We start from the raw sequence: 25,582 nt of genomic DNA, 5'->3' as shown, positions 1-25,582 counted from the left end.
TTTACCAAAGGTGTCATGGGCTTTGAAGACACTTGAACTCAGGACGCAAGGGAGAAACGTGCTAAGAGGAGGGCACGCTTGGCAAATCCACACTGTGATCAACACCTGCCCGGAAACCAATGTCCCCACTGTGGAAGGACATGTGGATCCAGAATTGGCCTCCACAGTCACTTACGGACTCATTGTTAAAACCGTCTTTATGGAAGACAATGGAAGACAATCTTACTTGGCTACGAGTGATCACCAAAGAAAGAAGAAGAGAGTGTCAAACTAGGACGTGGGAGGGTGACCTCAGTGGGTGACCTTGGTCTAGTCACAGCCTCTTAACCTACCTCAAGGGGTCATTTTAGGGATTAACCAAGATTGGGAGTGGGGGTTGAATCATGTACTCCTTGGAGAAAAAGGTGGGATATAAACTAAGCTACTCTGCTTGCCTGCTTAAGAAAACTGGAGGGGCCAGCCAGATGGAGATGCCCGTTGCCAGCCTGGCATCCACAGATCTCCATGCAGTTGCAATTGGACCCGTGCCACTTGCAAAACGTGCCTGGCGAATTTCGAACACTGAGTATGACAAACGTTGGATACAAGCCAATATCCCCACTGGCGGTTTGAACCCCCTTTTGGACCATGTGGGGCTTCTGGCTACTATTGCTGCTGCCTCATTAAACATGGTGATTACAGGACAAGGTGGTTTAAAAACATCAGAAATCTGCCTTGTTGTGATGAACACCAACCCTGTTAATAAAAATAATAATGCTTATCTGTATGCACAATGCTCTTCCTAAGCGCTCAAGAGTGCTCTCCCTGAATAATCACCATAATAAATCTCTAGCATTGCAACCCTGGTGCATTATAGTAATAGTCTTGATTTCTAAACTCAAGTCCACTGTTGCTGTATTAAAACGCCACGGAATTATTTGTCGCTGTTAGAATCCTGGCATTTCTCGGATGCCCAAACCTAAAGAGAGCCACTTCTTTTTCCCTGCTTGGAACCAGAGAGAAAGGTTAAGAGCTGTTCTCTCTGTGCAGCAGGAAAGCTCAAAACCCACCTGCCTTTCGAAAAGCAGCTGGCGTCACGGCTGAAAAATGGGAAATGAAGGACAACTTTGCACATGCTGGAGTTTCAGGCCCCTGGCCGTAAAGCCTCTTGGTCAAAAAATCCAGATGAAAGGGGTGGGGAAGAGGGAAATCAATCAAAGGGTGGAATCTGATCTCGGTTTTTACAAGATGCACATTGTGGGAAACACAGATCAGAAATGACACCACGTCTCAGATAAAGGGTACTGGGCAGGGGGTGTTTGGAAACCTGTTTTCCCCTAATCCCAGAAAACCAGGGAGGGAGGGGGAAGAGAACCTAGCTGGGGTTGCCTTGGGACGTTTCACAGGTAATAATAATAATAATAATAATAATAATAATAATAATAAACCCTTCCATACAGAAAGCACTCACATCCACAAACTAGTGTGCAATCTCTGAATCATCTGTGGTTAGATGTAAATATATACAGGGGTACCTCAGGTTAAGTACTTAATTCGTTCCAGAGGTCTGTTCTTAACCTGAAACGGTTCTTAACTTGAAGCACCACTTTAGCTAATGGGGCCTCCTGCTGCCGCTGCACCGCCGGAGCACAATTTCTGTTCTCATCCTGAAGCAAAGTTCTTAACCTGAGGTACTATTTCTGGGTTAGCGGAGACTGTAACCTGAAGCGTATGTAACCCGAGGTACCACTGTATATATCTGTACACTAATGCCAGCAGCGATTTCAGTATGTATTACTACATTTCTCTCCCACCTTTTCTTCAAGGCTCAGAACATGGTTCTCCTCTCTCCATGTCACCCTTACAACAACCCTGTGAGGTAGGTGGACTTAAACCCTGGTTCCCCAAGTCCAAGACCAACACTCTAACCACTCCAACACACCGGCTCTCTTTGTGCAAATCCCCCAAAGACACGAACAGGTGCAGCCCAGAGCCTAGTCCCACACTCTAACCACTACACCACACTGCCGACTCTCTTCCGAAAGAGCTCAAGAGCAGTGTACAATTGAGAGCAGGGGAAATTTAAGCAAACAACAACAACCAGGAACTGGAAAACGAACGCATATTATATATGTGCGAGTCACTGCGCATTCAGTAGTGCACACAATTGTGGGTAGGACGATTTGGGCTGCATGCTAATTGCCACACAAAAGCGCAGCCCATTCGCGATGTCTGCCGCAGCCCTTAACGGTGAGGGAAAGGCACTCTGCCCATGATCAGGAACACTCTCTTCTTCGCACGTTCCAAGGGTTAAACCGGACGCCGATGAGCTTCTGTTGCTAAGCGATGGGGAGCCCCAACGCAGCCTAAGCTCAAGACCCCGCTACGCCCCGAATCCACTTCTCTTGACACGTATGTATACAAAGCAAGCAGGCGGCAGGTGAGTCTGGCTTGAAGCCAAGCCCAGACCAGGAACTGGGAAGAAGTCCCAGTTTGTTTTCATTGCTTTATCGACTCCTCCTGCCTCGCCCGGGTTCGTCTCACTTTCAACGCTGGCTCAAGGTTACAAAAGGAAGGAAAAAGAAAAGGCGCACGGGGGGGGTTACCTTTTCTGGATTATCCTCTTCAAACTCAAACAGCGCTTAAATCCACCCAGTTACAGAACCGGGTAAAATGCGGCGGAAAGAAAAGAGAGAATTAACTCCGCCAAGACAGAAAGAGAGAAATTCCAGCTCCGGAGCTCACTTGGTAAGAGGAATAATCCAGCCGGGAACCAGGGCGCAGAGAGAAGGCGCGTCTGCCGTGCGCAAAAGCGCGAGCCGCAGCAGAGCCGCTTTGCAACTGGCGAGGGAAAAGAGTCCTGCTCCGAAGTTGCACAGCCAGTTGCTCCCGGCTGATCTCATCCAGCCCGATTTGCATAGCTCGCTCTCTCTCTCTTCCCCTCCCCGCTTTGGCTGTCCTTGGCGGGGCGGGGACTCGGCTGCTGCCCGCGGCCGGCTGGCGCAGGAGGCGTTGCAACGCGCGCGCTTCCCTCCCTCCCTCCTCTTTCCTTTCCTTTCTTTTACACCCACGTCTCCAGCCCGGCCCCCTCTCGCTTCGCATCGCCACCGCGCCAGCCTCTCTGAAATTAACTCACGCCTTTTTTGCTCAGCTGTTGGCCAGTTTCTTTCTCTCTCTCTCTCCCTCCCAAGAGAGGCCCCCCTCGCCTAGTTTGGTGGCGCTTGGATTGCGCTTGCAAGAGAGGAGAGGGAGAGAGAAGGGGGGGTGGAGGCAGCAGCAGCGGCTCCTCCTGGGCTGCTGTACCCCAAGGCGAAGCTAAGCTCCGAAAGTCGCCGGGCAAAGGTCTCTCCTCCCCCCGGCATTTTGTCTGGACAGAAAAGGGCAACCTGGGAAGGATCTCTCTGTGGTTACTTTGTGAGAGATAAGATAAAGCCAAGTGTTCTTAAAGCGCCACTTCTCCAGCTTGCTCGGGAGGGAGAGGAAAGTTTCTCTGCAGCAATCAGTGTTCCAGATCTTTTTCTTTTATTGTAGCTGTTTGCTATGCCATGGCATGCGTGGCGCTGTAAAAAAAATAAATAATAAAATTACAATGGGCTGGAGGTGCTTTTATAGAATCATAGAATTGTAAAGTCGGAAGGGATCCCCCAGGGTCCTGTAGCCCAACCTTCTATTATGCAGAAATAAATCTAGAATGTGAGACGGTGGGAAACGGACGGAGAAAATGAAAACACGGGCAGAGATAAACAGTTTAAACTACAGGTGATTTGTTGTGGGATCATTATTATTTAGTAATGTGTAATGAACTTTGTATAATAGAATGGTAGTTATTTCCTTTGAGTAAACAACACTCTCCTTTCTCCAAGGAGCTCAGGCTACCCCAATTTTATCCTCACAACAATCTTTTGAGGCAGGCTAGGCTGAGGGAGGGGATGCGGGTTGCGCTGTGGTCTAAACCACAGAGCCTAGGACTTGCTGATCAGAAGGTTGGCGGTTCGAATCCCTGCGACGGGGTGAGGGGTGAGCTCCCGTTGCTGGGTCCCTGCTCCTGCCAACCTAGCAGTTCGAAAGCATGTCGAAGTGCAAGTAGATAAATAGGTACCGCTCCTGTGGGAAGGTAAACGGCGTTTCCTTGCGCTCCTCTGGTTTCGCCAGAAGTGGCTTAGTCATGCTGGCCACATGACCCGGAAAAACTGTCTGCAGACAAACACCGGCTCCCTCGGCCTATAGAGCGAGATGAGCGCGCAACCCCAGAGTCGTCCGCGACTGGACCTAATGGTCAGGGGTCCCTTTACCTTTTTAGGCTGAGGGAGAGTGGCAGCTCAAGGTCACTCATCAAGATCCTGAAGAACTGTGACACCACGGCGGCTCTCGCTTTCTAACATGGCACAACAGTGTACAGAGGTGGCACTTACCAGCCTCCCCCCCAATAAAAAATATTTTATGCAAGTTGGCACCCCTGACAGTGTGGGGTAAGTTTAAAGAGGGAGGGGGCACAGCGGGTATCAGCAGCGAACCTTGCTGGTGGGTCAGGAGGAGAACCCCTAAGTTCCCACAGGTGCCCCATCCTTGCACAGCTGGCTTGCAACCTGATCTAAGATAGGTTGCAATAGCAACATTATCACTGTGCAAATATATAGAGGAGGAAGAAGACGAAGGAGGTCCCCAAATGGATCACAGTAGGTTGGATCTGAAAAAGTGAAGATTACTGAGCAGGGAAGTGTGAGAAGAGTTCTAAATATCACACCACCGGGATTTGTTTTGAGAAAGATATGTGGCAATACAGAGGCCATCCAAGGTATTTGATAGTGTCCGCAACTTTCCTGGACATTGCAGCGGGGGGGGGGGGGTGTTTGTGAATCATGCCATTATCAAACCCAGGATTTCCTGGCTTCAGGAATGACTTGGATCCTGCTTCTGTGCTGCCTGTGGGCTTTCCACAACGCATCTCCTCTCTCCGGACTGGAAATTACAGAATTGCTGAGAGTGAAAGCTAAGCTGGCACAAGGACAGACAATAGAAAAGCATTTCCCAGCAGCAAAGGTTTCCCCTTTGATTATGGATGAACCAGAATAAGAAACTGGTTAATACACATGGACGTGACTTATTTCATTTTATGTAAGGGGAGGGGAGGGACATTTTGCAGAACTTAGGAGCCAGCCAGGTTTTCCAAGGAAAACCTGCAGAGGAGACCCAGATGCCAGGGCATGAAAGGTTCCTGCTCTTAATTGGTGGGTGCTGATCTCCTTCACCTCTTCGCCTCCATATTCTCACAGCCGCTCTTACTACGACCAGAAGGGTAGCCCCGTTCATCTGTTACAACAAAACACACACACACACACACACACACACACACACACACACACCAGAGGAGAGAGAGGGAGAAAGGGCTGTGGCATCTTAAAAACAAACAGATTTATTGTGACAGATGCTTTTGCACATCAGATGATGTGGGATCTAGTCTACAAACGTTTATGCCCTAATAAATCTGTAAGTCTATAAGGTGCCACAGAACTTTCTCCCGTGTGCACAGTTGCAATTAAGTCACATCTTTTAGAGCTGTGCCCTAGCACTGAGAGAGGTTCTACAGATGTGGCCCAAGAAACCCTGGTTCAAATTAGGGAAGAGGGTTTAAAATGGGTGCTACCATGGGTGCTTATTGAGCATTCATCCTGATTAGTTGGCAGAGAAGTTGGCTGCAGCAGGCAATGCATTTCTTGCAGGCAGGAACTGCTGCTCCTGCAGATCCTGCTGCCCGAGGCAGTTGCCTGACCTTGCCTCATGGGTGGGCTGGCCCTGAAGACCGGTATACATTGGGAGAATAGAAACCTTTGGCTCACGATTTGGATAGCTATAATAGGAGAGAGAGATCCTCATAATGCAGTGGGAGGGGAGAGATACCCAAATGCCCTTGACTGCACCACTGCTATCTGACCTTGACATAAGAACATGAGAAGAGCTTTCTGAATCAGGCCAGAGACCCATCTAGTTCAGCATCCTGTGAGAAGCCAACAAGCTGGGCCCGAGCACAAGAGCTGTCTTCCCCTCTGGCATTCAGTAACTAGGACTGCCATATGTCCAGATTTCCCTGGACATTACTGGGATTTCAAAGGTGCAATTGACCTCCGGGGGTAATTTCTGAAAGGCGGTGCTTTGTCTTGGATCTTAGAGGCAAGTCAATTGATAAAACACAGATGGGGGGGCATTTTTGTAAAAACAACTTTCAGGGTGTCCTCGTTTTTACTTTTTGATACAGTGGTACCTCAGGTTAAGAGCTTAATTCGTTCTGGAGGTCCGTTCTTAACCTGAAACTGTTCTTAACCTAAGGTACCACTTTAGCTAATGCGGCCTCCCGCTGCCGCTGAACCGCCACCGCACGATTTCTGTTCTCATCCTGAAGCAAAGTTCTTAACCTGAGGTACTATTTCTGGGTTAGTGGAGTCTGTAACCTGAAGCGTCTGTAACCTGAAGCATCTGTAAGCCGAGGTACCATTGTATTTGGGAGTCCTACAGAAGCTCACTGCCTCTAGCATAACCATCATGGCTGTTAGTCATCGATAGCCTTTGCCTCCATGATGTTGTCTAATCTTCTTTTAAGAACTTATGAAGAGCCTGACATACAGATGATCTCAGTAAGAGGGACCAACAGAATGACTTACTATGGCACAAGGCCTCCCTCATGGGAATTGAGGTAGTCTTATTTTTGCTTTCCTGCTGCTTGCTGGATGCTTTTACTGCTTTTTTTTACCACTGACTATTTATTGCATTTCATGACGACTTGAGATGTATGATCTATTGATTATTTTTACGATCCTGTTTGCATGGTTTTATGCTGCGAGTTGCTTTGAGAGCTCTTAAGGGGCGGAAAGGGAGGTTTCTGCCAGGGTGCTCCAGGAATTTCTAGTAGGGAATGCTAGTACTGTGGTACCTCGGGTTAAGAACTTAATTCATTCCGGAGGTCCGTTCTTAACCTGAAACTGTTCTTAACCTGAAGCACCACTTTATCTACAGGATGCAGTGAGAGCCGCCAACCTAGGTGAATTAAAAAGTGGATTATGGGAAGCCTTAATAAAATCTTATTTAAAGAGGATTAGACAAATTGATGGAGGAGAGGACTGTCAATGGCTACCAGCCATGATGGCTGCGCTCTGCACCCACAGTTGGAGGCAGTGATTCTTCTGAATACCAGTTGCTGGAAACCACAGGAGGGGAGAATGTTCTTGTGGTCGAATCCTGCTTGCTGGTTTCCCAAAGGCATCTGGTTGGCCACTGTGAGAACAGAATGCTGGACAAGATGAGTCCCTCGCCTGATCCTGCAGGGCTCTTAGGTTCTTATTATCATCATCATCATTTTATTTGTATGCCGCCTTTCCATAATTGAAACATGACAAGATTTACAGTGGTACCTCTGGTTACAAACTTAATTCGTTCCGGAGGTCCATTCTTAACCTGAAACTGTTCTTAACCTGAGGTACCACTTTAGCTAATGGAGCTTTCTGCTGCTGCCGCGAGATTTCTGTTCTCATCCTGAGGCAAAGTTCTTAACCTGAGGCACTATTTCTGGGTTAGTGGAGCCTGTAACCCGAGGTACTACTGTACCGCATAAAGGAAGGGAGCGGTTTGTGTCTTTGAATACCCAGTAACTGTTTGCTGTCCACTTCAAAGCCTGCCCCAATGTGCGCAGAGTTCAGAGCACTCAGGACACTTCCATAGAACCAGTTTATCTGAGGATTCACCCTGATCTCTTTGCACAAAGTTTGCAGGAGCTTAGACGGCACTGGTTATATACTGCACATTTGCTGTGACAGTTTTGCAGGGAGGTTATAGGATGTTGTGTCGAGCAATTGCCGTCCCATGATTTCTAGTAATAATAATCATGGAATCATAGGATTGTAGAGCTAGAAAGGACCCTGGGAGTCGTCTAGTGCAACTGCCTGCAATCCAGGAATATGCAGCTGGTCCCATACAGGAATCGAACCTGCAACCTTGGCATTATCAGCACCAATTCTAACTAACTGAGCTATCCAGCCTGTCTGATTGGGTTGCCCCCATCACTCTGTGCAGCTTCCAACAGAATTTACAAAAACACACCAGAACATCAAATATTAAAAACCTCTGGTGCATTTTGCCATTACTTTCTCTATTGCAAAAAGTTCGTTTTGGGGGGCAGAACGGGTTTGTTGTGCAAGGCAGAGCACCCAAAATCCACTTTAATTGAACTGCCTGAAGTTGCATCTGGTTGGCAACTGTGCGAACAGGATGGTGGACTAGATGGGGCCTGATCCAACCGGCTCTCCTGTGCTTTTGCTGGTATGCTTGCGTAAATTCCCCAAGATTTGGGTAAGACGAAAGGAGCAGTTACCATTTCAGCAAGGTCTGTGCTTTTCTCTGCCGCTCAGCTACTCTTAAATTAAAGAGCAGGCGAGAGAGAGGTCCTGTCTGCACAGATCTCCTGTGTCATGTCTAATTTGGCCCTTAAAAAACCGGAAAAGATTCGGAGGAGAGCAACATAGATGATTGCTGGTTTGGAATGCATGATTAACGCCGGAGGAAAAGCTGAAGGAACGGGGCAGGTGTAGCCCCGCGTGAAGGAGGATTAAGGAGAACATGGGCAGTGATTTTCCAAGAATCAGAAAGACTGTTGTAAACAAGAAGAAGACCACGACCTTGAGGGATGGGTCAAGAAGCAAGGCAAGGGTTTTCTGTGCAGGTGGGCAGGTTCAGGTTCAGGTTCAGGCAGGTTCAGGTTGGGCAACATCAAGAATCACAAGGACACAGAAAAAGGGCCCTTCCAAACTAAGGGTTCTCTTCACGGCTGCATTTTGCCACATTTCATCATCATCATCATCATTAATTTATTTATACCCTGCCCATCTGGCTGGGTTTCCCTGGCCACTCTGGGCTGCTCCCAACAGGATATTAAAAACACACTAAAACATCAAACATTAAAAACTTCCCTAAACAGGGCTGCCTTCAGATGTCTTCTAAAAGATGGTTGTTTGTTTCCTTGACATCTGGTGGGAGGGCGTTCCACAGGGCGGGCGCCACCACCAATAAGGCCCTCTGCCTGGTTCCCTGGAACCTCACTTATCGCAATGAGGGGAGCTGGACCTCAGTGATGCAATAACAGTGCATTAGAAGTGGAGTTAAGCTGAAGCATATATGCTTTGTTCTGTTTTGCTGTGCAGTTCTTCTCCAGTGTTACCACATTATTGGTCGAAGGAAAGGGAGACATTTTTGCATATTGTATGTTGCTGGAAACCAAAGGAAGGGAGAGTCGCTCTTCATTTCAGTCCCGTATTAGACAGCGTGATCTCAGCTCTCCCATTTAACTCAGTGCCATACTGTAAGCCGAACAGAGTGGCTGGGGAAACCCAGTCAGATGGGTGGTGTATTATTATTATTATTATTATTATTACTCCAGCTGGTGCTGAGCCCTCCTGCTAGTGTTCTGCAGTCTTCCTCCACCACCAAACAGCATTTAGGTGCTGGCAGCTCACCAGGGAAGGCTCCATGGGCTGAATCAGGTCCACGGACCACTAATACAGCCCTTACCTCGTAGTGGTAGCAGCAAGAAAACACCTAGAATGTTTGCCAAGCTAAGCAGAGTCCGGTATGGTTCCAAATTGGATGGGAGACCACGGGTTGAGATTCCTGCATTGCAATTGGTTGGACTACACTGGACTGGATGAACACCCATGGCTTCCCCCAAAGCATCATGGGAACTGTACTTTGTTAAGCAGGGGCGGAGGAAGGGGGGGTGGGGTGCGTGGGCCGCCCCAGGTGTCACCACTGGGGGGGGTGACAAAATGCCGGGCGGCACTCACCACAGGGCCTGCAGCATGCCCGAGCCATGCATCTCTCCGCGCTGCCCAAACGGTCTGCCCGCTGCCCCCCCCCCCCGGTTCTAGGGCAGCTGAGTGGGAGGAGGTAAGCAGACTCTGGAGGCCCCACGGTGCGCCCCACCCTCACGCCATCCCTCAGCGCGCCATTCCAGGCGCCCGAGCAGCTTCCGCCTCCGCTGTTGTTAAGGGTACTGAGAGCTGCTTGGAGACACCTATTCCCCTCACAGAGCTGCAATTACCAGAGTGTTTTATGGAATCATAGAATTGTATAGTTGTAAGGGACCATGAGAGTTCAACTCATCCAACCCCCTGCAATGCAGGAATCTTTTGCCCAACGTGGGGATCGAACCCACAACCCTGAGATCAAAAGCCTCACGCTCTACTGACTGAGCTATCAATCCCTCTTCCCAGGGACCTCTGGGAACTGTAGTTCTCCCGACAATTCTCTGTGTCCTTAACAAACTATAGTTCCCAGGAAGCCACGACTGTTTAAAGTGGTATCAAACCGCTTTAAACGTATAGTGCAGATGGAACCAGAGTCTCATACCATCTGCAGCTAAGACCAGTTTTGTGATTGTCATAATTTAAATTGGAGAAAAGAGCTGGTGCAAAGGGTTAACCGAATTCTTCTTCCACATTACAGCCCTGATCCAGCCTGCCCTCCCCACTGGGATGCTTTTAAACAAAGGCAAAACCTGTCCCAGTGATGCAATCCTGGATCTGCTGATGCAATCCTGGATCTGCCATGTGACACGTATAGGTATGGCCTTCGAATAATAGGCTCTCAAGGAGAGATTTTGAGCTCCTCCAGGTCCTTTTCAGATTGCCTGCCTGCCTGCCACCCAGGCACTGGCTGCTGCAGGCCCGGGCAGGTAAAACATCAACCCTAAACAGCTTGCTTAATAGCGGCAAAGGCTTGAGCAGGGCAGGTCTAGACGTCTCCTGCTGGATTAGCTGAAATGACTCAGAGAGCAGCTGGAAGGGGAGAGGGAGACACAAGGAAGCTGGAATTTCATTTGGGTTACGCAGCGGGGGGGGGGGAGAGGCAGGGAGGCGGAACCCCCCTGGGTTCCCAAGGGTGAAATCCAGCAAGTGGGAGAAGGCCAGGGTGACTCTCTTTCTGGGCCTGAATATTCAAGGAAGAGCGTGGGGTCAGCCGTGGATGGTAGCTGACGGGTTTTCTGAGAGGGGAGTGGGAGCCCAGCTGGGGCAACACAGCCCCTTGGGGCTGGGGAGAGGAAATAGAGCTGCCTGCCTGTCTACACACATAGTTCAGGAAGGCAGTATGGGGTTCTGGAAGCAGGATTCTCCCGTTCTCTGGGAGGCGGCGGCGAACGGAATGTGCCGGCCCTGTCACGAGGCAAGTGGAGGAGGCTGCCTCAAGCCACGTTTCTTAGGAAGGGCCGTAGATCAGTGGCAGAGTGCTCACTTTGCAGGCAGTGGGTTCAAAGTTCAGTTCTCAGCACCTCCAGGTTGGGCTGGGAGAGACACACACCCCTGGAATCCTGGAGAGCCTCTGAGCTACACGGACCAGCACTGAATCGGCATAATGTTCTGAGTTATTTCTCTGTGACATGCTAGTTTAAGGGAAGGGCTGTAGCTCAGTGGCAAAGTGGAAATCTGGAGCAGTAATAAAGCACACAGCACCAGCGAACCTGTTTCTTCTAGGGAAGAAGGCCAACTCAGGAGGGCAGGCCTAGTGGGCACAGCAACTCGTCCTGGTAGAACTTGCCCCTATGAGGCAGTTGCAGGGACTGAAGGCCCAAAACTGCCTAAGTCTCCTCCTGTCCTGGGGCCTTCCCAAGCAATCTGAGACTACGCCGGTGCGTCTGTCTTTGCTCCAGCCTGCTTCACACCTCTACTGGTTCTGGGAGGCCAGTGGGGAGGGGAGCTGGTCACAGCAGGAGGGGGAGACCGCCTGGCTTCTTCAGCAGCCTGACTCAGCTCTGTCTCTTTGCCCCTCTCCTCTCCAGCTGCCACTTCTGGACTGCTCTCCGCCGCCACCTCTTCCTGCTCACTAAGCCTCTGTCAGCTTCTGACACCTCCTCCTCCCAGTATTCTTCTTCTTCTCCCTCTGATCGCCCGTCATCCCCAGCCCCAATCTCCTGGCTCTGAGTCTTCTTCCCTTGGGGTTTCCCCAACTGATGCCTTCCACTGCTCCTCTGCCCCCAACCAGTCCATGACAAGAGGGTCGGATGCCATTAAGGACAGCAGAGCGTGTATCAAATATAGCTCCAGGCCACACAGAGCACAGGTCGTCCTCTTGCACACCAAGACACACTGGAAAGGGCAGGAGCTGCACGAGAGCACATGGTGTGGGTGGCACTTTGTGAGTAGGAGGAGTGCAATTTGGGTTTCCTGCCCCAGGCCCTGATTAAAATACCCGTGCAGAAGTTCAGATATGTTTCTCAGGTTGAGAAACATTAAGGCATGCCCTGAGGGTCAGATCAAAGCTGCCACCAAGTCCAGCCTCTGGTTTCTGAGAGCGGACAACTCAACGTTTGTGGCAAGCCCGTGTAACCAGAGAGGTGGATCCAAGTGCAGATTGTTGCTGGTTCAAAGCAGATTTGCAGGACCCAGCCTCTTCCAAGTGGGCCAGTTCAGGTGAACTGAGAAGCAGCCCTATCTGATTATCCAACAACTGTAAGTCTAATCCCCTTTGGGGAGAGACCATCGCTAGGGAGCTCAGAAGTTTTGTACATGTCTGAGGTTCTTATCTTGGCATCTCTTGTTAAAAGGTTTCAGGTAGCAGTTGATGGGAAATATCTCCGCCTGAGATGCTGGAGAGACAACGCACCATTAGAAAAACAAGCAGTCTGATAATGAAAGATTCCCAAAGTCAGGAATCATATGGATTAAGCCCTGAATGGAGAAACTGTGGCCTTTTACATGTTGTTGCACTGCCCAGCTGCCACCATCCCTGACCTCTGAGCATGCTGGCCGGGTCTGATGAGCAGGGCCGTCTTTACCCGGGGGTGCAAGGGGTGTGGGGCACCTGGGCGCCGAATTCTGGGGGGTGCCAGGCGCCCGCTGCTGAAGCCGCCTAAGCTCTTAACTATCTTGTTGTTGTTTAGTCCTTTAGTCGTGTCCGACTCTTCATGAGCCCATGGACCAGAGCACGCCAGGCACTCCTGTCTTCCACTGCCTCCCGCAGTTTGGTCAGACTCATGCTGGTAGCTTCAAGAACACTGTCCAACCATCTAGTCCTCTGTCGTCCCCTTCTTCTTGTGCCCTCCATCTTTCCCAACATCGGGGTCTTTTCCAGGGAGTCTTCTCTTCTCATGAGGTGGCCAAAGTATTGGAGCCTCAGCTTCACGATCTGTCCTTCCAGTGAGCACTCAGGGCTGGTTTCCTTAAGAATGGATAGGTTTGATCTTCTTGCAGTCCATGGGATTCTCAAGAGTCTCCTCCAGTGCCATAATTCAAAAGCATCAATTCTTCGGCGATCAGCCTTCTTTATGGTCCAGCTCTCACTTGCATACATCACTACTGGGAAAACCATAGCTTTAACTATACACTTAACTATCTACCTGTTATGAAATAATAAATAATTTTGATCAAGCTAGAGAAACAAAATACATATATACCTAGGTATTACCAAAATGTATACCTACTGTTCCACTAAAAGACTTTTGACTTTGTGTTACCAAAGACACATCACGGGCAGCTTCCGTGGGGCCGGCGCCCCTCTCCTCGTCCCCCTCCTGGTCCTGCTCCAGGGTGCCCAGACCCGCGAAGGTGAGAAGCTCCTCAAGGTGCCCCCCCCAGCCCAGGACCCTCCTTCTCTCACTCCCCCTACACCATGCTCCAACGAGCAGGCTTAAGCACCGACGGAGAGCCGCACCAGGGAAGAGGAAACATGCACTGCTGCCTGCCCTTCCTGGACTCTGAGACAGAGCGGGACAGGCTGTCTCTTGACCGGCTTCGGGGCTGGCAGGCTGAGGGTCACTTCTGCTCACCGGCATGGGAAAAAAAGGGGGTTTTTTCGCTTTGGCGAACTCCTCTGCCCCCTGCCCTATGGCGTAAGCGTGGTGTCTGACATAAGAATAAAAGTTAATTTGGGGGCTAAACTAAATTTGGGGGCGCTGGGCGGATCTTTGCACCCCAGAGGCACATATGCTAAAGACGGCCCTGCTGGTGAGAGTTGGGAGTCCAGCAGCGCATGGAGGACCACAGATTCCCTATCCCTGGACTACGGTCTGGGTTAAAATTAGGTGGCGGTGGTTGTGAGGAATGGTAGCTGTCCCAGCGCCCTGGTATTTCTGACTCATCCTTCCAAATGAACAAAACATTCTGAGCCTGCCTGGTTCAAGAGAGATTGCAGGAGAAAGGCGAGAGCAATGATTTGCCTTATAAAATCCCTGATTGGACTTCCGATCTCTCTAGTTAAAGGATCTTGGGCAGATGTGCTCTTTCTGAAAATATCTTTGTCTGTGGTTTTAAGAGGGATGCTGCCTGCAAGTGGAGTCAAAAGATCAGCTGTCTCACAGCGAAAGAACAGCAACAAACTTCAGGAGGTTATGTACAGATAGGAATGGACAGAACAGCCAGGCTTGGCTCTCTCGGGTTCCTCCTTTTTCCCCGTCTTTAATTCGGTTCTAAATGTCTCTGCAACAATTTTCTATTTTTTAAAAAAATATTGGAAATTCTCCAGTATTTTCATGCAAATTTCTCCTAATGAGCACGTGTCAGTATGCAATTTTGATTAAGGTACGCCGTTTTTCATAATACGACGCATTTCCGTAGGTATGCTATTTTCGTTTTTTGCACTCACTTTCCTCAATATATTCATTTTTTGTAAACTTTGGTTGGAAAACTGCATTGAAAAAATAATACTGTGGTACCTCTGGTTATGAATGCTTCTGGTTACGAACGCTTCAGGTTACGAGCTTCACTAACCCAGAAGTAGCTGCTCCTGGTTGTGAACTTTGCCTCAGGATGCAAACAGAAATCGCGCACCTCTGAAGTGGGAGGCCCCATTAGCTAAAGTGGTACCTCAGGATAAGAACTGTTTCATCTTAAGAATGGACCTCCGGAACGAATTACGTTCATAACCAGAGGTACCACTATAATCCAGAGAAGTGCGACTTTTGAAGGCTAGCTGTATTTCGGTTTGCACACCGGTTCGAAAAGCGTGAGCTGGGGAGCTTCTCATTAAAATGCAAACAAAATTAAAGTCCTCCCCCTTCCCTTTTGTAGAGGCTGATCAGTCACTATGTTCCCAGCAGGTTTCCATCTATGGCAGGACTTCCTCTGAGGGATATAAAGTTCAAAACTAGGAAGCTCTGGGAATGCGTTCCTTCTGTTTAGGAAAGTCTGGTTAGCTGAATCAGTCCAGAGCCAATTCTTACGTTTGCGAGAATACCACTGAAGCTAAGGGGGAAACACCTAAGAAACGTTGGCTAGGAAGAAAACAAAAGACAAAGGGCTAAGAGAAGGGGGGGAAGGAACTGTATCAACCTGCCTTGCTCAAATGGTGGGGCAAGACAGGTTGGTACATCTCCTCCGTCCCTGGCTCTTGGGTTGTGTGTGTTGCCTTTCTCTCTTTCCTCCTTTTCCATTTGTCCTGGGGTGAACTGGAAAGGTTCCTTGTGGTTTGGGATTATAGCTATGGAACTTTCCACACCCAACTGCTCTCTAGCTGTTGTCTATACGTTTAACAAACTACAGTTCCCAGAATTCTTTGGGGTGCTCTAAAACATGGTGGGTGGGTGTGTTTGTGTGCACACAGCCTTAGTTTTCTGCTTTGAAAGTGACCTGGAAACTACAACTAATCCAGAATGTGGCAGTTAGACTGGTGACTGGGAGCGGCCGCCGAGACCATATTAACACCGGTCCTGAAAGACCTACATTGGCCCCCAGTACGTTTCCAGGCACAATTCAAAGTGTCGGTGCTGACCTTTAAAGCCCGAAATGGCCTCAGTCCAGTATACCTGGAGGAGCGTCTCCACCCCCATCGTTCAGCCCGGACACTGAGATCCAGCGCCAAGTGCCTTCTGGTGGTTCCCTCACTGTGAGAAGCCAAGTTACAGGGGACCAGGCAGAGGGCCTTCTCGGTAGTGGCACCCGCCCTGTGGAACGCCCTCCAGCAGATGTCAAAGAGAAAAATAACTACCAAACTTTTAGAAGACATCTGAAGGCAGCCCTTTTTAGGGAAGTTTTTAAAGTTTGATCTTTTATTGTGCTTTTAATATCCTGTTGGGAGCCGCCCAATTATTATTATTCTCTCATTTTCTTCCACTTCTCCTAAAGGAAAAAGGAATGGACTTCAACTCCCCTTGTCCATGCACACAGCACAGCTGAGCTAGCCTTAGGAATCAATAGATTCCCATGGATGGTGCTTTAGAATAATCTGGGGGTGGGTGGGACTAGCCTGCCAGGAAGAATTAGTCTGCTAGCAAGAACACTATGAAAAGCTGGGAGGGGGGAATGGGAGGGGGGGAGCTTGAGAGTCAGGATGTGCCCCCTTTGTGTTGAGACTTCAATGGGTCAAATCAAGCAACCACGGTCCAGTGCCTCTGACAGGCAGCCAGCTCCCAGCAGGGTCCTCGCCTTTCTGTAGAGTAATAATGGCTGTGAGAGGCATTAATTTGTGGAAGGAGCAGGAAGACAGCCATTGGATGAACTATATGGGCATTATCTACACCACAAATGCGAACTGGTTTAATAGCCATCGTTAGAATGCAGGAAGCAGATATATACTATTGGAGTGCAGAGTGTTTGAGGACCAGGACATTCAAAAGGGAAACCCAAATGCTTGTTTACAAAGCTATTGTACTACCAACCTTACTGTACGCTTGTGAAACATGGACCGCTTATAAACGCCATCTCTAACACCTCGAAAGATTCCATCAACAGAGTCTCCGAAAATTTTTACACATCACTTGGGAAGACAGGCGAACTAATACCAGTGTACTGGAAGAAGCAAAGATCACCAGTGTTGAAGGAATGATTCTTCAACATCAGCTTCGTTGGACTGGTCATGTGCAGATGCCCGATGATCGTCTTCCAAAGCAACTACTCTATTCTGAACTTAAAAATGGAAAGCATAATGCCGGTGGTCAACAAAAGAGGTTTAAAGATTGTCTCAAGGCAAATCTAAAAAAATGTATAAACACCAACAACTGGGAAACTCTGGCCTGAGAGCGCTCCAATTGGAGAATAGCCTTTACCAAAGGCGTAATGGGCTTTGAAGACGCCCAAACTCAGGACGCAAGGGAGAAACGTTCTAAGAGGAAGGCATGCTTGGCAAATCCACACCATGACCAACTCCCACCCGGAAACATATGTCCCCACTGTGGAAGGACGTGTGGGTCCAGAATTGGCCTCCACAGTCACTTACGGACTCATTGTTAAAACCATGTTTATGGAAGACAATCTTACTCGCCTACAAGTGATCACCAAAGATGAAGACTGCTCTCAGTGGCATCTGGTTGGCTGCTGGGCGAACAGGATGCTGGACTAGTTGGGTCATTGGCCTGATCCAGCAGTCTCTTCTTATGTCTTTATGGTGCTAGTGTTACAGGACCTAACACAGCAGTCTTCACTGCTATAGAATCCTCTTTTTTTTCTTTTTAAATGGAGATGCAGGACACTGAACCAGGCAGCTTTTGGACGCTGGGGATTGAATCAGGGGGTGTTACAGTCAGCATTTTGCGGGAGGGATTCAAGCACATGCCAGAACTTCAGGTTTGCACATTTAAAGTGGGTTTAAAGGGCTCCTTCACCCTTGAACAAATGCACTTTCTGAAAAACAGACTTCTTTTGATTTGGAAAGTGACTAAGAAATGCATTGATAGGTGTGGGATGGACACATGACTAACGGGGAAACTTGCAAATGCCCCACAGGAAATCAGGGTGAATGGTTAGATCAGTGGTTCTCAAACTCTTTTTCTCCGGACCACACATTCAAGTTAAAAATTTGCTCGCGGCACACCAGATTTCTTATTGATAAGAAATACATTGGAAAACAAAAAGTAACAACTCTCGGCATGGCTTGGTTTATAACACAGAACACAGCTCCTTTATAATATGAACATGGGACAGCAGCTACATAAGAACATGAATTATTCCCAAAATATATTATTGATTGTCCTTGAATCTTACCGTCCTCTCCTGCCACACCAGCCCTTGAGAACCATGTGGTTAGATGCGTTCGCATTTTGCAAAACCTTAAATAGGCTCCACGGCACACAGCTGTTGGTAATGATTTTCTCCTAAACAATGAGGACTACAAACTTTTTAAAGCTGCGGTTCGCAGGATTCTTCAGCCAGCCATCCAGGGCAAAGAGCCAACTGGACATTTTAATGTGAAATGATTTAAACTTTGAAACTGTAGCTAGATAGGTTACTCTCTCTCACTCCCCTTTTCATTTTGCAATTAGCGGTGCTTGCCTGTTGTGTATTTTCTCCCATGGGATTGGATAGACAAGTATAAAAGGGTAAAGGCGAATTGAGTGGCTGTTATTGACTGGAACTTAGCTGCATAGCAGTGCAGCACCTGCACCCCCACCGCTCTTATCTTCAGACAGGCTCCTCCTCTTCTTCAAATCCCAGACACCAAAGATAAGAGCTGCAGGTTCCAGTTGGCTTGCTGCAAGCTGCGATGTCATTAATCAAAAAGAAACACCAATGTCTCACAACAAATGCAACTGCTCTGTAGAAAACACAGCCTAAAGAAAGAGGCAGTGCGTGTGATTTTGTAAACGAGGAAAATCTTTAATAAATATTATTATTTTTTAAATACCAAAAACCCGTTCTCTCCTGAAAGGGAACTGTGTGTCAGCTTGAAACCTCCTCAGAAAAAAGGTAAGACTCCCGGCAATTGGCATAACTTTTCTGCCGTGCCCTTTTGCCCCAAGCCACCCACTCTCCTCTAAGAAGTGGTGGCAACAATGGCCTTCGTTTCAACCACCTGTAGAAGATGTGAAGCTCAATAATAATAATAAATTTTTAGTTATACCCCACCCGTCTGGCTGGGTTTCCCCAGCCACTCTGGGTGGCTCCCAATCAAGTGTTAAAAACAATACAGTGGAAAGTGTTTTAGACCATGTGCAGAGTGCTTTTCCTTCCTGAACATCCCTAAGATTTATCAGGTGCTGCACAAGCCTGCCATTACAGTGGTACCTTGGTTTACGAACTTAATCCGTTCCGGAAGTCCGTTCTTAAACCAAAGTGTTCTTAAACCAAGACGTGCTTTCCCATAGCAGCGGGGGACTCAGTTTACAAATAGAACACACTTGACAGGAAGCGGAACATGTTCTTATTCCAAGGCAAAGTTCACAAACCAAAACACCTACTTCCGGGTTTGCAGCGTTCTTAAACCAAGTTGTTCATAAACTAAGCTGTTCTTAAACCAAGGTGGATGTTGGTTTGTGGGTATTATGTCACATGCTATGTGACAGGGACTAGCCCAAGGCCACCCAGTGAGCTTCATTGCAGGCTATGTGAGGATTTGAACCCTTGTCTCCCAGCTCCTAGCCCAGCAGTTCTAACCACTACACCGCACTGTCTTGACCACTGAACGTCACATTTTCTTCATTGAAATGGTCTAGTCCTCTTTTAAAGCCACCCAAGATGTGGCCCTCGCTATCTCTGACGTCGCCTCTGACCATTTCCCAGAGTCTCGGGCAGAGATCTTAGATCACAGAATTGTAGAGTTTAAGAAGGGGACCGTGGGGTCATCTAGTCCAGCCCATTGCAGTGCAGGAATCTTTTGCCCAACATGGGGCTCAAACCCTGAGATTAAGAATCTATCTCTGCTTACCTGGATCTTTTTAAATGGGGATGCCACAGAGCAAACCCTGGGTTGTTATTGTTTTTTTTGGTTGTTGTTTTTTGCAAGCAGAGCATATGCTTTTCCACAATCATGGCCCCTCCCCCTCCTTGAACAACATGCCCTGGGTCAGAGTTGGTGCCCTACTAGTGATGGGGGTGGGATCTGATTCAGTTTCCATTTAAAGGCAAACCTACACGAATCGCGCTTTCCAAAACAAAGGAACGGCAGCTTCAAAAACCCACGCTTAGCCAAATCTTGCAATGCAATTCTCCAACCGGCCAGCATCAGCAGGAGTGCATGCACTAGGAAGAAGTGTGCAGAAAAAAGGCATATATTTGTGAAAATAACGTACCAAAAAAAAAAAAAAGCATTACATTAGGAGGAATTGCTTGCAAGCATATATGCATTAGTCAAAAATGCACGCCAACGTAGGTTTATTGGGAGAAACTGCATTTGTGGGACATTTTCACGAGTCGCAACAACACAGATTCCTGCTGAAATGTGGAGAACCTGGATTTAAGATGGGGGGGGGTGAGAAATGGAGAGGCCCAAAAGGGACAGATCCAGCGATCCCCATGTTCTCCAGCACGCAGGGTGTTAACTTGAATGGCAATTGCCCCGTTTGCCTTAGGCCTGTGCCAGCCACTCCCTGACTGGCATTCCTTTGCCCGGCAGAAGCCACAGAAGGAGAGGGCAAAGCGCCAAGCTCCTGAGCCTGGCACGCTCCGCAGAGAACCATGGCGGGTGGGGGAGGATCCTGCAGAGGGCACTGCCAAGGGATGGCTGTGCGAGAAGCCTGCAAGAGGGGAGGAGGGTGGAAGGGACAATGGGGGCCATTGTTGGCTTGGGTTTGGCTTGGGTGCGTGTGACTAATTCTCGGTTTGGGAAGGCAGACAGAGAGAGGGCAGCACGACAATGGCACACAAGGGACGCTGTTCCCAGAGCAATGGATCAAAGTCAGGGCTGGCCCAAGACGTCTTGCTGCCTAAAGCAATGGACAAGATTGCTCTCTCTCACACACACACAAACACACACAGACAAAAACCCACAACAATTTTGTATACAGAAGCTGGCCAGAATGGCAGCTGCGTTTTAGGGAAGTGCTTATGCTGAGTCGGACCATTGGTCCTTCTTGCTCAGTATTGTCTACACTAGGGGTCAGCAAACTTTTTCCACTGTTCCTCAGACCTTGTGGGGGGCCGGACTATGTGGGGGGGGGGATGAATGAATTCCTATGCCCCACAAATAAACCAGAGATGCATTTTAAATAAAAGCACACATTCTACTCATGTAAAAACAAGCTGATTCCCAGACCGTCTGCGGGCCGGATTTAGAAGGCGATTGGGCCGGATCCAGCCCTCGGGCCTTAGTTTGCCCACCCATAGTCTACACTGACTGTCCAGGTATCACGCCCATCTGGTGGGAGGACCAGCTTGGGAACCCCCAAGGGAAGAAGGCTCAGAGCAGCTTTCCTTCTCTCCTTCCTTGGAGGTTTTTAAGCAGAGGTTGGAGGGTCTTGGATGCTTTAGCTGAGATCACGGGGTTGGACTAGAGGACCCTAAGGGTCTCTTCCAACTCTATGATTCTATGAGTGCTGGTGGGGCAGCAATGAGTGGTGAGAGGGAGAAGGCTGGGAGGAGGTGTTGGAAGCTGAAGCTGAAGAGGTAACAGGGCTTAGTGAGCGGGGGGAGTCTATGGCAGAGAGCAGTCCAGAATCAGAGCTAGAAGCCACATCAGGAGAATAGGATGAGGGAGGCCAAGAGGCAGGGATGAGTCAGGCTGGTGAAGAGTCACGGGTGACTCCCCTCCTTCTGTGACAAGCTCCCCTCCCCACTGGTCTCCCAGAAGCGTGAAGTGGAAGGAGCAAAGACAAGCAAAGTCTCCACCCCCATCGTTCTGCCCAGACACTGTGGTCCAGTGCCGAGGGCCTTCTGGTGGTTCCCTCACTGCAAGAAGCCAAGTTACAGGGAACCAGGCAGAGGGCCTTCTCGGTAGTGGCACCCGCCCTGTGGAATGCCCTCCCAGCAGATGTCAAAGAGAAAAACAACTACCAGACTTTTAGAAGACTTTTAGAAGGCAGCCCTGTTTAGGGAAGCTTTTAATGTTTAATAGACTATTGTCTTTTAATATTCTGTTGGAATATTATGCCAGATGGGCGGGGTATAAATAATAAATTATTATTATTATAAAATATGCAGGGATTTACGATATGTAAAATGAAGCATGGAAAGAGAAAGGAAGTCATTGATATCTTAAGGATGTAAAATTAGTATTTTAAATTGTAAAACAGATAACTTAATAAAATTATATACAAAAAAAGAGACAGTAACTGGCCAAACTTAGGACCTGCAACTTGTGCCGCTACCAATTGTCTAAATCTACCCAGTCCAGGAGTTGTCTAAATCTGTCCGATATTTGGGGTGCCAGTAGTTGCAAGCATCGTCGTGGCACAGATACTTGATACTGTGGGGCGCTGGAAACAGCCGGAGGCCTTGGGGAAAAGGAGGGCAGAACACGCACACCTCCGAGCCGCAGCGACAGCCATGCCTCGGAGCCCATTAGTTTCCCCGCTGGCGTCTCTGCCCGTCTCTCTAAGTGCATAAATGTGACAACGCGTGACCCGGCCCCTCCCAAACCGTCTGGGCTCTGGGTTGCCAGCCAGGAGAGGTTTTTTCCTGGCTGGAGAAGGAGATTCTGATTTCCCAGGGAGATTATCTCCTGAGAGAAGAGAGGGAGAAAGTACCCCAGGCAGAAGAGGCACTGCTGCCATCCTCCTACAGTTCTGCTGGAAGCCTTGGCCCCCTCCCCAAGGCCCAGCCCACCCACCCGCTCCCCCTGCTCTGTTCTGTCCCAGCCACTTAGCTGTCACTAACTGAACCTCTTGTTCAAGGTTTGGCAGGGATCAAAGCACAGGCGCCTCTGGGAGAAGGACGGGCTTTGTCTACTGTGATTCCAGGAGGCTTCATGTGGTTAAATTTAGTTGCAGAGAGAGGGGGCAGAGAGGGGTGGAAGAAGGGGAGTCAGACAAGCAAAGAAAAAAACGGCAGAATAGAGGAAGGCAGATGGGACAACAATCTGATGGCTCTTGTATTCACACGGCATGCTAAAGAAATCAGAATTCTGCACCAAGGTACAGTGGTACCTCGGGTTAAGAACTTAATTTGTTCTGGAGGTCCGTTCTTAACCTGAAACTGTTCTTAACCTGAAGCACCACTTTAGCTAATGGGGCCTCCCGCTGCCGCCACCACACGATTTCTGTTCTCATCCTGAAGCTAAATTCTTAACCCGAGGTATTATTTCTGGGTTAGCAGAGTCTGTAACCTGTAGGGTCTGTAACCTGAAGCATCTGTAACCTGAAGCGTCTGTAACCCGAGGTACCACTGTGTTTCAAATTCTGTGTGAAGAAGAAAAGCTGGATCAAATTAGCCAGATGAAAAATATCCGCATGTTTTCTATTTTGAATTATTTTTTCCCCTTCCATTTCTTTAAAATATATCTTTGCAAAATTTAATCTGGTTTTGCTAAACCCGCTGCTTTAAAAATAAATAAATAATAATAATAATATGTGTTTAGGGGTACTCTCGTTTTGACTCAAGAAAATCACTGTTTTATAGTTCGAATCAGGAAAAATAAATACAGTAAATGGACAAAAGTACAAAGATTCACAAAATCTTTAGGGGGTATGTGTATCCCCAGGAAAAAGCACTGGCTAAACCAAAGGAATTTTCCGGACATTGCCGGGATTCAGCCACCAAATTTCCTTAAAAACAGCTCAACAACTTTGGGAAAAACTTTAAAAAGCTCAAAACTTTTGTGTCCCTTCTGTCAACCACTAGAAATGTGTGTCCTCTTGTTACACTAGAAATCATGCTTAGCAGGTCACTTGGCTTATGATATGTCAGCACGCACTACTTCCCCCCCCCCCAGCTATCACTCCTGGGAAATACTAACTGCTATTGCATGTCTCCTCTAGAGTTTCAAACCCCTATTGTCAGGTGTCAGATATGCAATTCAGGCAGAACTGGGCGTCAAAGACATGCAAACATAGCGCAAGAGTTGATCGTTCAGAGTATGAGAATCAGCAACATTTGAAAATTTGAATTTTGAGGAGCAAATTAACTTCTACTCTGGAAGGCTATTATCCAGCCTGATTGAAATCAGTGGAAGTGAAATTCATGTTTTCATTTGCAAAAAGAATTGAAAACTTTCAGCCTGGAGAAGGAGCATTTTTCCTTGAAAGGAAATTTCACTGGTTTCCATGAAACTGGCTCTCATCCTTGCAATTGCATTGCTGGTCAGATTAGGCTGCATTTGCTCCACTTACCTGGGAGTAAAACCCCATTGAATTCAGTGGGGCTTAGTCCTAGTTTAGTGGGTCTTCTGAGCAGATACACTGAAAGCACACCCCGCCAAAGAAACCCGGGAACTGTAGTTTGTTGAGGGTGCTGAGAAATGTAGTTCTGCGAAGGAGGGTGATGTGCTTTAAAGGGGACTTGGATGTGTGATATGTACGCAGCCTGAGTTCTCAAAGCTTTTCAAAACACTTCGTTGTTTCTCTTCTGTCTCTGGTTTTATTCCATTTCATCTGAGTCTCATGTTTCTTGTTTGTCCAGTTTTTCTGCTTGGGTATAGCTGAATGCTAGAACTATCGCAGGCCCCAACAAACCCCCATGAATCATACACATTCAGCTTCTTGAGAAACAAGTCAGGTACATATAATGGTTTTCCAACAGACGGAAACAAAATTGCATGGTCTGTGCTGCTCAAAGCACTCCAGCAATGTGCGTGTGTTGTTTTGATTTTGATTATATATTTTGTGGTTTTATATTCTGATTCTGTTCTGTGAAGCGCCCTGAGATCTCCAGGTATAGGGTGGTACAGTGGTACCTCGGGTTACATATGCTTCAGGTTACATACGCTTCAGGTTACAGACTCCGCTAACCCAGAAATAGTACCTCAGGTTAAGAACTTTGCTTCAGGATGAGAACAGAAATCGTGCTCCGGTGGCGGCGCGGCAGCAGCGGGAGGCCCCATTAGCTAAAGTGGTGCTTCAGGTTAAGAACAGTTTCAGGTTAAGAACGGACCTCCGGAACGAATTAAGTACTTAACCCGAGATACCACTGTATATAAATTCAAAAAATAATACAGTGGTACCTTGGTTATCGAACAGCTTGGGTCCTGAACAAATCGGCTCCCGAACACCGCAAACCTGGAAGTAAGTGTTCCGGTTTGTGAACGTTTTTTGGAAGCTAAACATCCAACGTGGTTTCTGATTGAGTGCAGGAAGCTCCTTCAGCCAATCGGAAGCCGTGCCTTGGTTTTCGAACTGTTCTGGGAGTTGAACAGACTCCCGGAATGGATTAAGTTCGACAACCAAGGTACCACTGTAATAGTAATAGAAGAGAAAGAAAGAGAGAGAATGTAGATTGGATTGTAAGCTTACCACCAGGATCCTAAGAGAAATTCAAAGTGCTGATTTAATAATACTAATAATATTAATGATAATAATAATATTTATTTATACCCCGCCCATCTGCAGGGTTGCCCCAGCCACTCTGGGCGGCTTCCAACACATATGAAAACATAATAAAACATCAAACAATAACAATCTGATCCAATATAAAAAGTCGCAATAACTTTAAAATAAACAACTTCATATCAAACAAAGCAACATTCAACAATCCATCAGAATCAGTGAACAGTAAAACTACAAATCAGAAAATAATAATTAAACAGTTTGCACTTATCAACCACAATAAAGAATTACTGTACTTTTCCGTGTATGAGATGAGGATTTTTTATGTGAAAGTAATGTTTAAAAATTGGGGTCGTCTTATACACGCGTAGAGCTGAGGGGGGACGGGTGATTGGTTGCTGCTGCGAGCCAGAGATTGTCAGCAGTGGTGATTGGTGGCTGCGGATATGGCTTTTTTTGATTTGCTGTTGCAGCGGCAGTTGGGTGGGCGATAGGTGGCTGCTGATG

The 25,582-nt window shown here is 48.0% G+C and overlaps 1 protein-coding gene across 7 annotated transcripts in view; it reads right to left on the bottom strand.

Moving 5' to 3' along the window:
* The window catches only part of DDR1 (discoidin domain receptor tyrosine kinase 1), a 96,792-nt gene that overhangs the window by 59,521 nt on the left and 11,689 nt on the right, over positions 1 to 25,582 (bottom strand). The window contains exon 1 of one of the 7 annotated variants that reach the window (XM_083600624.1): positions 3,116 to 3,390. The exons of 2 other annotated variants lie outside the window; for them this stretch is intronic. The gene's annotated coding sequence lies outside the window, so the exon portion shown is untranslated. Of the gene's footprint in view, positions 1 to 2,585; positions 3,057 to 3,115; positions 3,391 to 25,582 lie in introns of those variants that run through there. 4 more of the 7 variants (XM_083600621.1, XM_083600622.1, XM_083600618.1 and 1 more) reach the window with 4 other exon arrangements.

Source organism: Podarcis filfolensis (assembly GCF_964270895.1).
Source record: "Podarcis filfolensis genome assembly, chromosome: 2".
In the NCBI taxonomy this organism is placed as follows: Eukaryota; Metazoa; Chordata; class Lepidosauria; order Squamata; family Lacertidae; genus Podarcis; species Podarcis filfolensis.
Note: the sequence above shows the minus strand (reverse complement) of the source record. Positions and strands in the feature narration are given on the sequence as shown.